Source organism: Lolium perenne, chromosome 6, assembly GCF_019359855.2.
Source record: "Lolium perenne isolate Kyuss_39 chromosome 6, Kyuss_2.0, whole genome shotgun sequence".
Lineage (NCBI taxonomy): Eukaryota > Viridiplantae > Streptophyta > Magnoliopsida > Poales > Poaceae > Lolium > Lolium perenne.
The window spans coordinates 31,121,562-31,137,368 of NC_067249.2; positions in this window are offsets into that span (position 1 = coordinate 31,121,562).

Genomic DNA, 15,807 nt, shown 5'->3' on the forward strand with positions numbered 1-15,807 from the left:
CTCTCTATCCACTCTCTCACGATACAATGATCACCTCTTGGGATATGATGATGAATTCATCTTCGTCTTCATCAGGCGGCGATGAACTTATTATGGCAGCAATCGCCGAGGAGGAAGAGCAGGGAAAAGCCCGACGCCGTGGCGGTTCCAAGATTGGACGTCAGATAATCGACAGAGGAAGAGATGCCGGATTTGTTCTTCTCTGGGATGATTACTTCAAAACAAATCCTCGCTACCCCGAGCACTTATTTCGGCGAAGGTTTGTCATTAGAACACTACTCTGTGTTTGTATATTTTTAGTACCGTGTCTCATTTACCTTTTTTATGCACAGGTTTAGGATGTCCCGTAATTTATTTAACCCATGATTCTATCAACACCTTGTTCTCAAGACTTGACCAATTTTTCCCCTTCGAGACACCCTTTCTACTCGGTTTGGGTTTACCATATGCAACAACATTTGCAATTGGCGTTGTCACTTGTTCTCCAATTGGGCTAAAATTTGTGTGTCACCCCAATTCATGTCACCGGAACCAGTATTCAACAGGTCCAAAAAAGATCCACAAGTAGGTGCCGGTGAGTTGTTTATCTCTGAATTGTCCATCTACAATAAACAACATCACAATTTAGTGTCTACACAAAATCAATTCACAGCAGAAATGTATTCATAGCAAAGCAGTACAAAAATTTCCATGCGATGCAGTACCAAGGCAGTGGCAAAGCAGAAAAATCGACCCCTGCCCTCCGCCGCCCCCTGCTCCCTTGCTCCCTACCACCATGGCGCCGGCTCCCATGCCCGCCGCCACCCCCTCCTCCCCTGCTTCTTCCCAGCACGGCCCCCATCTCGGCCGCCCCCGTCGCCCCATCTCGGCCGCCCCGTCGCCCCATCTCGCCTGCGCCGCCCCGGGCCCTACATCCAGCGCCGCCTCCGTCCCCATCTCGCCTGCGCTGCCCCAGCCCGGGCCCTACTTCCAGCGCCGCCGCCGTCCCCATCCTACCTACCGTGCGGCGATGCAAAAAAAAGGTACAGCGCGTACCTTCGGCGAGTCGCGGACAGGCGCCGGCGTCCTCCTCCTCGTCGCCTGCAGCTTCCGATTCGCGCGGAAGCCAGGCGGAATCGCGTGGGAGGTGAGCGGAATCGCGCGGGCGAGGGAGCGATGATCCCGGCTTGGTCACCCAGAAGTGGAGGACGCACCCGAGAGCTGGATGGTCATGTATCGACCCATGTCCATATACATGTGCTGCTGGAGACAGTTTTTGGGGGTCTGTCCTCTATATTTGCTATACATGTCCATATAGATGAGCTCCTGGAGATGCTCTAATCGTGGTTAGCGGTAGTTTCCCTGGCGATTTGCTTGGACAGACAATACATCATTGAGACAATATGAGACGTTGGATTAAGGTGTGTGGATGGTGTAGATTGTTTGGATGGCCGGATGAGACTTTCTGGATCTTTTATTATTAGTGGTGATTACGGAAAGGAAATATATCTTGTCGTGATTAACCATGATTGAAGATACACGTTCACAAAGGAAGGAGGGGCAAGTTACCATAACTGGCGGTTGCATATTAAGTGAAGAATTATGGCTGATTTGATTAGCAAGAATTATGGCTACTCCGTAGTATTTGGCATGATAGTTGGAATGCTTCGATTAGCAATAATTAAGGCTATTTTTCCTAATTAATTGATACCATCAGCGTTGACAAATGGAAGGAGCCACAACTTGCTATCAAATGTGATTGAACCATTGGATATTAAGCGGAGACCCTGAGATTTCATTGAACGGTTCGGATGCTCCGAATCTCCTTCATCAAACACGTTGTATGACGTACGATCAACTAAAATATAATACTAGTAAAGATACCGAGATTCACCGATTTATATACTTCGCAAGTTGTCTGACTATCAGCAAGCGAATACAGAAGAACAAGCTGCCTTGGTTGCCTAATTACCCGGTGTATGGGTGTGAGCTAATTATAAGCGAGAGGGATTGTGGCCGGAACGACAAAATGTCCCGTATACCGTGAGCTACAATATGAATCTTGTGAGCCGAAACCGTGATGGTGCAAGGTTCTTTATTTTATAAGCAAGGTTCTTTATTTTAAGCAAGGTTCTTTATTTTATGGTTCTTTCACGCATTTTTTCTATGGTGCTTGTGGTAAGTGAAACTATTCAACTGAAATAATGTGATGCGTAAATATTCTCAGAGTATAACCGGTCAATATTGGCGTAAACTAAATCATAAATTCACATCCCGGCAATGACCCAATTAAGCGAAATCACAGATGGGGCCTGAAAAATCCTAAAGCGTCTTACATGCCGGCATGCTAAGATAGCACATCACAGATGGGCTAGCCCAATAAATAACAATGGGCAACACGCATCTCGGTGCAACAAGGCTATTGGGTCTTACTAGGCGCACAAATGTATTATGTAATGGGCCAATGGGCTGACCCACCAACTAAACGAGCTGACCCGATAAACATGTTGATCGGACAAAAGATTACAGAGGGCCGACTCTTTAACGAATTGGGCCATTAAAATTATCACTTGACCGGTCAAACAAACGAATTTAGCCCGGCCCACCACCTAAACGGGCAGACCCAGTTATCCCGCTGACTGGTCAAACAAAGACAGTAAGCCCGGCCCATGTGCTTAATCGGCTGGCCCAGTTATCCTGTTGACCGGTCAAACAAAGACATTCGCCCGGCCCACATGCTTATTGGGCCGACCCGTTTGTCCCGTTGATCTGTCAAAATAAGACATTTGGCCCGACCCACATGCTTATTAGGCTGGCCTGCTTGTCCCGTTGACCTATCAAATGAAGACATTCGACCCGGCCCACTTGCTCACTGGGCCAACCCAGTTATCATGTTGCCCGGTCAAACGAAGACATTTGGCCCGACCCACGTGCTTAGTAGGCAGACCCATTTAGGTTTTGACCAGTCAATCTGAGAAGTTAGGCCCGGCCCACGTACCGAATTGACCAGCCTAGTTATATAGTTAACCGGTCAAACTAAGTCAGCTGGCCCGACCTGCTTAAGACGTGGCAGGCCTTGTGTGGGCCTACCATCTACCACGGGTTTTCAGCCGGTTAACGGCGTTAACGGGCAGTTAACGGCGGCTGCCACGTGCCTCCCGAAAAATATTTTGCAACGGTTCGATTTTCCGTGGCCAAAGGGTGCCCAAACGCTACGCACCGAAAAATCTGTGGTAAGCCCTTACCTGCCGCAGTATGCACCACAGAACCCATATCGTCGGGTTAAGCTCACAGGCGATGGAAAAGGGCCATTACCTCATGAAAATTTTGACGTTGTAGATCAAAACTTTTCTTGTAGTGTACGAGGTGCAAACGGCACCAGGTGGCGCGACCCAACCTTCTGGTTGCGCCACCCATGCCCGTTTGCACCTCGGGCATCGTTTCGGTTCCTCTTTTATTTCACACGCTCCGTTTCACCCAAACACCAAAGCCATATTTTCCCGAGATTTATTGAGGCGGCGGCAAAGGCGGAAGTCCTCTCCTACTCTGGGAGAGGGCAGATCCTGCTGCATCGGTGCCTCCGGTGATTGGGAAAGCGACACCATCGACATTGCCACTCCTCCTTAGCTTGGGAGGCGGCATCTCCGTCGACATCTCCACAAGCACCATCATCACCACCATCTCCATCTACGAGATCGACGTCACCCCCCTCATAGTTTGTGTTGAATTGAACCTCGGATATTGTTTTTAGTGCTATTGCATGTTCGTGATTGGTACTTTATCATTATTTGGTGGGGAGATTATATATTTAGATTATGTTGGAACCATTATGCCTCTGGACCATATTATGTTTGTCACTTGTGAGTATTTCCCCACGTTCCTGAGGGCATAGGATGATCTGTCTATGATTCTATATGATGTGCAATGAGTATTTGGTCAAGTTTTCTATCTTTTATGTTGTTCTATGATGGTTTTATGTGAACGTTGAGTACATATTACTTCACCTATATGATCTCATAGGGCTGCCCTTTGATGTAATGCATTAGTGTTGGAGGGATCGGAATGACAGAAACCGTCTTCCAACACTATAGGTTGCATTAGAGGGGTTTATGTCGGGGACCCTAAATGTTATTGGTATGATGGGACATTTATGTCTTAATGATTCCTATACTTGCACATGAAAATGGCTCTAGGACCCATCATAAGGAATGTATTTGCATATGTTTATGGATGCACCTAACTAAGGCTCCGCCCCTAATTGAATAAAGCTTGACAAAATATTTTCCATGTGTTTTAGATCTCAGATGCTAGTGAATCCATGCAGCCATCGGGAACTTTTATCTCGTATAAGCATACACACTTGAGCTTATCTTCTTGCTGCGTAGAGGATTTGATTTTTCTCTCATCGAGAGCATTTACTTCTTTGCTATTTACTTTTTCGCACTTTATTTTTATTTGCAAACTAAATATCCAAAATACTAAAACCATTAATTTATTATTACTACTTTCTTATTATTTTTGATGAGAAATACCTTCAGCTCCTCAAAAACTTTTCTTTATTAAAAAGTACTATAATTGATCTCTTGCACTTGGGAGCCATCAACCGCTCACATACTCTTCCCAATTTATCAACATAACGTAAGCCCCATCATAGCCTTGTCCACGAACTTGAGTAAGAGTCAAATGTTGATCATCAAGTAAAGTCAGCAATTCCACCTTTGAGAGACAAAGAGGTTGTATTGGCAACATGAACAACACCAAGAAACCGCTCACATACTCTTCCCAATTTATCAACATAAACGTAAGCAAAGAGCTAGTTGTTCTTTGTGAGAGACATCACTAGACTCATCCGCTAGAATTGCATAGTTGTCATCACCAAGATCATCAATAACTTTCCTAGTAGTTTTCGCTGCACAATATTCAATTATTTGCACTTGGATCACTCAACTAGTCAATCAAGAATTTTTCGGAGCATTCTTCAAAAAAACCTTGCTAACATCTTCATTATTTTCCGCAGGCCAAAAGTTCAAGAAAGTTAGCCTTGTTAGTTGATTCTTCACTCTCATCATGTCCACGGCATGCCAATCATTGATTCAAAAGAAATCTCAAGCATCTAAGTGGATAAGTTAGCCTTTCCATATAAAGGCGCAGATCTTCTTTAGACACCTTCACGATAACATTGTCAATTGATGTATTGGGCATCACAAATAAGTTGTACTTCTCTTGAGCTTGGTTGTGAACACTACTATAACCCCCAAATGTTTGTCTAGTGCACCGGGTTTGTTCCAATTTCTCCAACCCTTATTAACAAATGTATCAACCCGATGGCCCCCATTTTTTTCCTATTTGAACAGATAGCACACAAAGCAAAACCCAACATCCTTTGAGGTACTATATTCTAGCCACTTGTACCTTTCAAACCAAACAAAAATGAAGCGTCGGTTTCTACCATATATGTTTCTAGTAGGGAAATCATGTGCATATGGTTGGCATGGACCTTTTGCAATATATCCTCTCCGAACAACATCTTGATCATTAACTTCATACCGTGAAATAGCAATCCTTTTTCCCCGGATTGCCCAGAAGGAGATGAATATCATATGACCTTGCACTTGAATCGGGATGTGTGGGTGAGGATGGTGCTTCGTCTGCATATTCATTTTCAGTCCCAAAATCCATCTCTAATATCTGAACCTCGGTTTAGACTTGTGGTTTCTCTTCTTGTTGCTCCCGGGTTGTTCTTCAACCATAAGGTTCTTTGATTTAGCTTCATGTTTCTGAGAAAAGGAGCGCAATGTCGCCATTCTTCTTCATGTTCAAGTGTGTCTGCAATCCCAACCAAATCACCGTGAATAAGAAAAAACGGTGCACAGATTGACATATATTCATTCTCTGTTATGTTCTTGTACACAGGAAATACAGGCTGACAGGCACAGGCGCACAGCACAGTACAAGCATTTCCAAATTACCTTCCTACTGCTTTTTTTCGAAATGGGGAATGAAACCCCGGCTTCTGCATCATGATGATGCTAGCGGCCGTGCTTCCGCGCTGCTCGAGCTGGACGTCGTCCGGCCGTCGACCGTCGCTGTCTTGTCGCCTGCCCGTCCACGACCACACGCGCGCGGGGAGAAGCTCGATTTGAGGCCTTGAGGAGGAGGATTGGGAAAAGGGGGCCGGGGCCTGTTCGAGGGCGCCTGCGGCGGTGACAGGGGGGTTTCGATTTGCGGAAGCTATGTCGGGGGCTCGGGGCAGACGGGCAGTGGTGGCGATTTGCACAAAAATAACCCAAAAGTGAAAGAAAAGCACAGAATGACCCTCCGGCGAAACTATTTCACCAATCTAACCCTTTTGTGTGGCGCCACACATGCCCATGTGGCGCCCCTCCTGCCGGCGCCACTGTCCCAGCCGACGTGGCCCCCTCGCCGCTGAGCTGGTGCGCCCATCCGACGTGGCAGCATGTGTGGCGCCCCTCCCAACGGCGCCACACATGCACTTGTAATTGCCCAAAACATACTGTGAGACAATTCGTCTGGGACTTAGCAGTTTTGCGAGGCTCAATGTGTGGCGCCGACGCCACGTGCGCCACAGTAGCACGTGTGGCGCCGATGCCTCGGGCGCCACACATAGAGGCTCGCGAAAACGGCTAAGGACTTATCGTCCGGAGCCCCTGGATGTTTTCGACCCAAAAGTTTATATAAGTTGGCATGTGTGGCGCTGATGCCACGGGCGCCACACAGTGCAGTGTGGCGCCAGTGTGGAGGGCGCCACACATTGACTTGTGTTAAAAACATGGAAAATCCTACCAAACTCCAACAATTATGAGTACAACATTGGACACAACAAGTAGCAATTTCATGACGTACACATATAACACTTCATAGGTCACATTGTAGCACGTAGATTCAAACAACAAGTAGCATTACAGACCATGGTTCGAAATGACATAGGGTTCACAAATCGATACTTATGAGGATAGAGTTCAGAACAACACGTAGCACATCCTAGTATCGTCCTCAACGTGCCGTCCTCGCGGGCTGCTTCCGGATGGCCATCCTCTTCGTCCGCTGCCGTGGCTGCTCCTGCTGCTGCTCCTGCTGCTCCTGCTGCTCCTCCTGCTCCTCCTACTCTGAAGAGAACGGCTCGTCGTTCCTCATCCTCGACAAAGCTGATCTCCGCGGCGGCCCCTCATCCTCCTCAGTGACAACCTTCTTTCCCCGGTTGACATAATCTTCCGGAGTGTACCGGTTTGGACCCTTGCCCCTTAGCTTCAACTGGTAAGCTGGCCGTGGGGCTTGCTTGGAGGTACACTTTGGAAGTATGCCTTGACTCAGAATTAGCTCGTCCTCAGGAATCTTCACAAACATGAACACATGAGATTACAAAAGTTGAAATTAGTAAGAACATGCTTGACAGCAACAAAATAGTCCATACCTCCCGCTCTTCTGAAGAGGAAGATGTAGCGATTTCGGCTTCCCGACAACCTAGCAAGCTGGCTAACAGCCGCATCTTTCGTGCAGTGTTCTGCGTCATGCCATTCATGGTTACAAAGCCACCACATCATAGTAGCGTACATTCAAAGTTGGTGATCATACCTTAATGAAATACCGCAACGGTCCGACAGGCTTGTCATCTGTCCCGCTCTGCTCCCACATAACCTCGCACTCCTCAGCTGTTTTTTGGATCTCCTCCCGCTGTGACAAACATAGCATTACACAATTGAAGCGAGCAAATGGCAATGTAGATGATGTACTAGTTAGTGAGAGAATCCATTACCACGAAGTTCAGCTCGGAAGCAATAGAAGTCGATCTCCCTCTGCGAGCAAAGGTGTCGTGCTGGTTTGCCCAACCTCATCGAACTGGATGGGGTCGTCCAAGATCTCCTCAGGATACGCGTGCTTAACTAACTCGATACGCGTGTTCTCATGGAACCACTCGAGGTAGTTGTTGAAAGCGGCGAAGTCGTGAGGCACAATCTGCTCAGGGCCAGCATTCCGTGTCGCTTCCAAACAGTGTAGGAACGCTGCGACGTGGCCGCTATGATGTGATCTTCCTCTGCCGCTGTCTATCAAGCCTGCAAGAATCAACAAGTTAGTTTGTACCTCTTCTATGAAGAATCTTCCATCGCATGATTCCAGAAGTTTACCTATGAAGCGCCTTGTCCGTGTCTTGCCACTGAGGTGGGCACTCCTGATACAGCCCAAACTGTCTCATCACTCTTTGCGGCTGGTGGTGTTCAACAAGCCACATGCATATGAGTGGGCAGCGCATACGCCAGAACCGCGCCTCCTCCGTGCACTTGTGGTTGAGGTCAGCCATCCCCGAGCCAATATGGTAGTAGCTACCATATGGCTCCCATTCCACCTGCAACATACAAATATCTCAGAATTTAGAACATGACCGTAGAATCAATGAAAACTAGGATTGCAAAAGAGTGATCGGTTACCTGCTCAGCGGTAAGAGTGTCCAACTCCGCAGTGTACTGCCTGTACATGACAATTGGATCGCTCGTCATCTCCGAGACATTGTCCCAAAGGTATGCCCAAGTGGGCTCCCGATCAGGGTTGTTCGGGTGATGAGGCCATGGCCTCTCGTTGAGTGTCCTAGGCCGCCCAACTGATAGGCGGTCCCAGCTCCATACGGAAAGTAGGAGCATGCATCCACCAATACCGCCGCTCCTAGTCCTGCTCCCAGTCCTGCGACAAGCTTCGTCCAACTGCGCACATAAGACATTTGGTTAGTACTTTGTCTAGCACACTACTATAGGAAAATAGTACATAGAGCAAATCATCACCTGCCGGTAGAGGTAGGCAAGTCCCGTTGTTCCCCAACTCCACCGGTTATCCAACACCGTAAGCGCCTTCAGCCAACACCAATGGGCCAGCTTCCCCCCACTGTCAGGAAAGAGAGTCCTCGAAATCATGTACCATAAGTACACGCGGGCGTACGTCCTCCGAGTGTCCTCGTCGGCCTCTTCCGGGCATTCTGCAAAGTTAGTCCTGATCCAAGAGAAAGACGCGCCGGCGGGAGCTCTCTTCTTTGGATCTGCTGGCGGCGGAGGAGCCCTGCCAATAAGCACCTCCATCTGCTGGCGCCACCCATCAGAAGCTGTGTTCATACACAGTGGCTCGCCCTGAATAGGTAGTCCAAGGATCATGGAAACATCCTGGAGAGTAGGGGCCATCTCGCCGGCCCTCAAGTGGAAGGTGTGAGTCTCCGGCCTCCACCGGTCGACAAGGGCGGTGAGTGCCGAGGGGTTCATGTGTGGCCCCCCACGGCTTACAAGGGATATGAACGGCATAAGACCGGTAGGCTGGATGAACTCCGTGTACCTCTCGTCATACGGTATATCCACTGTGCCATGGTAACGAATCTTCAAAGGGTGAAGATCCGTTGTCCTCTCCATCATATGAACAGCCCAGTGTTCCCTTTCGTACTCTTCATCCAGGAGCCACACCATCCTACATGTTTACACAAATACAACATATTATGAGCCATTCATACCAAATATGAGCAACACATACATGAGGATATATCCAAATAAGCCATCACACATACATTCATATCTAGGCATTCCTAACAAATATGAGTTATTCAACCAAGAATACTAGGCATATGTAACACATTTGAATGCATTTGCTAGGCAAATATTATACATTTCAAGACATACATACATAGAATTTGAACACATACATAGCCATTTTATATCTAGGGTTCCAACAAATCTAGGGTTCATATCCAAATCCACCAACATATCCAAATCTAGGGTTCATATCCAAATCCACTAACATATCTAGGGTTCCTACACATACACATTCAACACTTACATACCCATTTCAACACATACATAGCCACTTCAACACATACATGTAAAATTTCATATCTAGGGTTCCAACAAATCTAGGGTTCATATCCAAATCCAGCAACATATCCAAATCTTGCTAGGTTCAGAGCCAAATGCACTAACATATCAATGGTTGATACGTCTCCGACGTATCGATAATTTCTTATGTTCCATGCCACATTATTGATGATATCTACATGTTTTATGCACACTTTATGTCATATTCGTGCATTTTCTGGAACTAACCTATTAACAAGATGCCGAAGTGCCAGTTCCTATTTTCTGCTGTTTTTGGTTTCAGAAATCCTAGTAACGAAATATTCTCGGAATTGGACGAAATCAACGCCCAGGTTCCTATTTTGCCCGGAAGCATCCAGAACACACGAGAACCGCCAGAGGAGGGGCACAGGCCCACCAAACCCTAGGCCGGCGCGGCCAGGGGGGGCCCGCGCCCCCCTATAGTGTGGCCCCCCCCAGAAGTCCACCGACCTTGCCCTTCCGCCTATTTAAAGCCTCCGTCGCGAAAACCCTGATACGTTCGACGAAACCAGAGAAAACCTTCCAGAGCCGCCGCCATCGCGAAGCCAAGATCTGGGGGATAGGAGTCTCTGTTCCGGCATGCCGCCGGAACGGGGAAGTGCCCCCGGAAGGCTTCTCCATCGACACCGCTGCCATCTCCACCGCTATCTTCATCACCGCTGCTGCTCCCATGAGGAGGGAGTAGTTCTCCATCGAGGCTCGGGGCTGTACCGGTAGCTATGTGGTTCATCTCTCTCCTATGTACTTCAATACAATAATCTCATGAGCTGCTTTACATGATTGAGATTCATATGATGATGCTTGTAATCTAGATGTCGTTATGCTAGTCAAGTGAATTTTACTTATGTGATCTCCGGAGACTCCTTGTCCCACGTGTGTAAAGGTGACAGTGTGTGCACCGTGTGGGTCTCTTAGGCTATATTTCACAGAATACTTATTCACTGTTATGAATGGCATAGTGAAGTGCTTATTTATATCTCTTTATGATTACAATGTATTTTGTATCACAATTTATCTATGTGCTACTCTAGCAATGTTATTAAAGTAGTTTTATTCCTCCTGCACGGTGTAATGGTGACAGTGTGTGCATCCGTGTTAGTACTTGGCGTAGGCTATGATTATGATCTCTTGTAGATTATGAAGTTAACTATTGCTATGATAGTATTGATGTGATCTATTCCTCCTTTCTTAGCATGAAGGTGACAGTGTGCATGCTATGTTAGTACTTGGTTTAGTCTTATTGATCTTTCATGCACTCTAAGGTTATTTAAATATGAACATTGAATTGTGGAGCTTGTTAACTCCGGCATTGAGGGTTCATGTAATCCTACGCAATGTGTTCATCATCCAACAAGAGTGTAGAGTATGCATTTATCTATTCTGTTATGTGATCAATGTTGAGAGTGTCCACTAGTGAAAGTCTAATCCCTAGGCCTTGTTCCTAAATACTGAAATCACTGCTTGTTTACTGTTTTACTGCGTTACTACTGCTGCGTTACTACTGCTTGTTTACTGTCCTGGGCAAAGCACTTTTCTGGTGCCGTTGCTACTGCTTATATATATTCATACCACCTGTATTTCACTATCTCTTCACCGAACTAGTGCACCTATTAGGTGTGTTGGGGACACAAGAGACTTCTTGCTTTGTGGTTGCAGGGTTGCATGAGAGGGATATCTTTGACCTCTTCCTCCCTGAGTTCGATAAACCTTGGGTGATCCACTTAAGGGAAAACTTGCTGCTGTTCTACAAACCTCTGCTCTTGGAGGCCCAACACTGTCTACAAGAATAGAAGCACCCGTAGACATCAAGCTATTTTCTGGCGCCGTTGCCGGGGAGGAAAGGTAAAAGGTACTCACACTCCGGATCTCGGCTACTAAGCTATTTTCCGGCACCGTAAGTACTCGAAGCTATTTCCTTTAGATCCTGCAATTGCATCTTTTTGTTTCTTGTTTACACTAGTTTGGCATAATGGACAAAAATGAGCTTCTTATTCTATTTCCTGATTTAAGACATGGATGGTTTGATCCGAAAATTAAAAAACCCATGGAACATGTTAGTATGAACACTTTAAACACCATTGTTGCTAATGATATGGAAAATTCTAAGCTTGGGGAAGCTGGCTTTGATGAGCATGATCTTTTTAGTCCCCCAAGCATTGAGGAGCAAATTTACTTTGATGATACTTTGCCTCCTATTTATGATGATTATAATGATAGTAGTCTTTTGTTACCGCCTGTTATGGAGGATGAATTTGATTATGATTACAATATGCCTCCTATATTTGATGATGATAATAATAATGATAGCTACTTTGTTGAATTTGCTCCCACTACAACTAATAAAATTAATTATGCTTATGTGGGTAGTAATAATTTTATGCATGAGACTCATGATAAGAATGCCTTATGTGATAGTTATATTGTTGAGTTTGCTCATGATGCTGCTGAAAGTTATTATGAGAGAGGAAAATATGGTTGTAGACATTTTCATGTTACTAAAACACCTCTCTATGCGCTTAAATTTTTGAAGCTGCACTTGTTTTATCTTTCTATGCTTGTTACATTATGCTTCTTGAACTTGTTTATTTACAAGATTCCTATGCATAGGAAGCATGTTAGGCTTAAATTTGTTTTGAATTTGCCTCTTGATGCTCTCTTTTGCTTCAAATACTATTTCTTGCGAGTGCATCATTAAAACTGCTGAGCCCATCTTAATGGCTATAAAGAAAGAACTTCTTGGGAGATAACCCATGTGTTTATTTTGCTACAGTACCTTGTTTTATTTTTGTATCTTGGAAGTTGTTTACTACTGTAGCAACCTCTCCTTATCTTAGTTTTGTGTTTTGGTTTGCCAAGTGAAGCCTCTAATCGAAGGTTGATACTAGATTTGGATTTCTGCGCAGAAACAGATTTCTATCTGTCACGAATCTGGGCTGTTTTCTCTGTAGGTAACTCAGAAAAATATGCCAATTTACGTGCGTGTTCCTCAGATATGTACGCAACTTTCATTAGTTTTGAGTTTTCTGATCTGAGCAACGGAAGTATTTATTAAAAATTCGTCTTTACGGACTGTTCTGTTTTGACAGATTCTGCCTTTTATTTCGCATTGCTTCTTTCGCTGTGTTGGGTGGATTTCTTTGTTCCATTACCTTCCAGTAGCTTTGAGCAATGTCCAGAAGTGTTAAGAATGATTGTGTCACCTCTGAACATGTGAGTTTTTGATTATGTACTAACCCCTCTAATGAAGTTTATGAGAAGTTTGGTGTGAAGGAAGTTTTCAAGGGTCAAGAGAGGAGGATGATATACTATGATCAAAAAGAGTGAAAGCTCTAAGCTTGGGGATGCCCCGGTGGTTCACCCCTGCATATATCAAGAAGACTTAAGCGTCTAAGCTTGGGGATGCCCAAGGCATCCCCTTCTTCATCGACAACATTATCAGGTTCCTCCCCTGAAACTATATTTTTATTCCATCACATCTTATGTGCTTTTCTTGGAGCGTCGGTTTGTTTTTGTTTTTTGTTTTGTTTGAATAAAATGGATCCTAGCATTCACTTTGTGGGAGAGAGACACGCTCCGCTGTAGCATATGGACAAGTATGTCCTTAGGCTTTACTCATAGTATTCATGGCGAAGTTTCTTCTTCGTTAAATTGTTATATGGTTGGAATTGGAAAATGATACATGTAGTAATTGCTATAAATGTCTTGGGTAATGTGATACTTGGCAATTGTTGTGCTCATATTTAAGCTCTTGCATCATATGCTTTGCACCCATTAATGAAGAAATACATAGAGCATGCTAAAATTTGGTTTGCATATTTGGTCTCTCTAAGGTCTAGATAATTTCTAGTATTGAGTTTGAACAACAAGGAAGACGGTGTAGATTCTTATAATGTTTACAATATGTCTCTTATGTGAGTTTTGTTGCACCGGTTCATCCTTGTGTTTGTTTCAAATAACCTTGCTAGCCTAAACCTTGTATCGAGAGGGAATACTTCTCATGCATCCAAAATCCTTGAGCCAACCACTATGCCATTTGTGTCCACCATACCTACCTACTACATGGTATTTCTCCGCCATTCCAAAGTAAATTGCTTGAGTGCTACCTTTAAAATTCCATCATTCACCTTTGCAATATATAGCTCATGGGACAAATAGCTTAAAAACTATTGTGGTATTGAATATGTACTTATGCACTTTATCTCTTATTAAGTTGCTTGTTGTGCGATAACCATGTTTTACGGGGACGCCATCAACTATTCTTTGTTGAATATCATGTGAGTTGCTATGCATGTCCGTCTTGTCTGAAGTAAGAGAGATCTACCACCTTATGGTTAAGCATGCATATTGTTAGAGAAGAACATTGGGCCGCTAACTAAAGCCATGATCCATGGTGGAAGTTTCAGTTTTGGACAATATCCTCAATCTCATATGAGAAAATTATTAATTGTTGTTACATGCTTATGCATAAAAGAGGAGTCAATTATCTGTTGTCTATGTTGTCCCGGTATGGATGTCTAAGTTGAGAATAATCAATAGCGAGAAATCCAATGCGAGCTTTCTCCTTAGACCTTTGTACAGGCGGCATAGAGGTACCCCTTTGTGACACTTGGTTAAAACATGTGCATTGCGATGATCCGGTAGTCCAAGCTAATTAGGACAAGGTGCGGGCACTATTAGTATACTATGTATGAGGCTTGCAACTTGTAAGATATAATTTACATGATACATATGCTTTATTACTACCGTTGACAAAATTGTTTCATGTTTTCAAAATCAAAGCTCTAGCACAAATATAGCAATCGATGCTTTTCCTCTATGGAGGACCATTCTTTTACTTTCATTGTTGAGTCAGTTCACCTATTTCTCTCCACCTCAAGAAGCAAACACTTGTGTGAACTGTGCATTGATTCCTACATACTTGCATATTGCACTTATTATATTACTCTATGTTGACAATATCCATGAGATATACATGTTACAAGTTGAAAGCAACCGCTGAAACTTCATCTTCCTTTGTGTTGCTTCAATACCTTTACTTTGAATTATTGCTTTATGAGTTAACTCTTATGCAAGACTTATTGATGCTTGTCTTGAAAGTACTATTCATGAAAAGTCTTTGCTTTATGATTCACTTGTTTACTCATGTCATATACATTGTTTTGATCGCTGCATTCACTACATATGCTTTACAAATAGTATGATCAAGGTTATGATGGCATGTCACTCCAGAAATTATCTTTGTTATCGTTTTACCTGCTCGGGACGAGCAGAACTAAGCTTGGGGATGCTGATACGTCTCCGACGTATCGATAATTTCTTATGTTCCATGCCACATTATTGATGATATCTACATGTTTTATGCACACTTTATGTCATATTCGTGCATTTTCTGGAACTAACCTATTAACAAGATGCCGAAGTGCCAGTTCCTGTTTTCTGCTGTTTTTGGTTTCAGAAATCCTAGTAACGAAATATTCTCGGAATTGGACGAAATCAACGCCCAGGTTCCTATTTTGCCCGGAAGCATCCAGAACACACGAGAACCGCCAAAGGAGGGGCACAGGCCCACCAAACCCTAGGCCGGCGCGGCCAGGGGGGCCCGCGCCCCCCTATAGTGTGGGCCCCCCAGAAGTCCACCGACCTTGCCCTTCCGCCTATTTAAAGCCTCCGTCGCGAAAACCCTGATATGTTCGATGAAACCAGAGAAAACCTTCCAGAGCCGCCGCCATCGCGAAGCCAAGATCTGGGGGACAGGAGTCTCTGTTCCGGCACGCCGCCGGAACGGGGAAGTGCCCCCGGAAGGCTTCTCCATCGACACCGCTGCCATCTCCACCGCTATCTTCATCACCGCTGCTGCTCCCATGAGGAGGGAGTAGTTCTCCATCGAGGCTCGGGGCTGTACCGGTAGCTATGTGGTTCATCTCTCTCCTATGTACTTCAATACAAT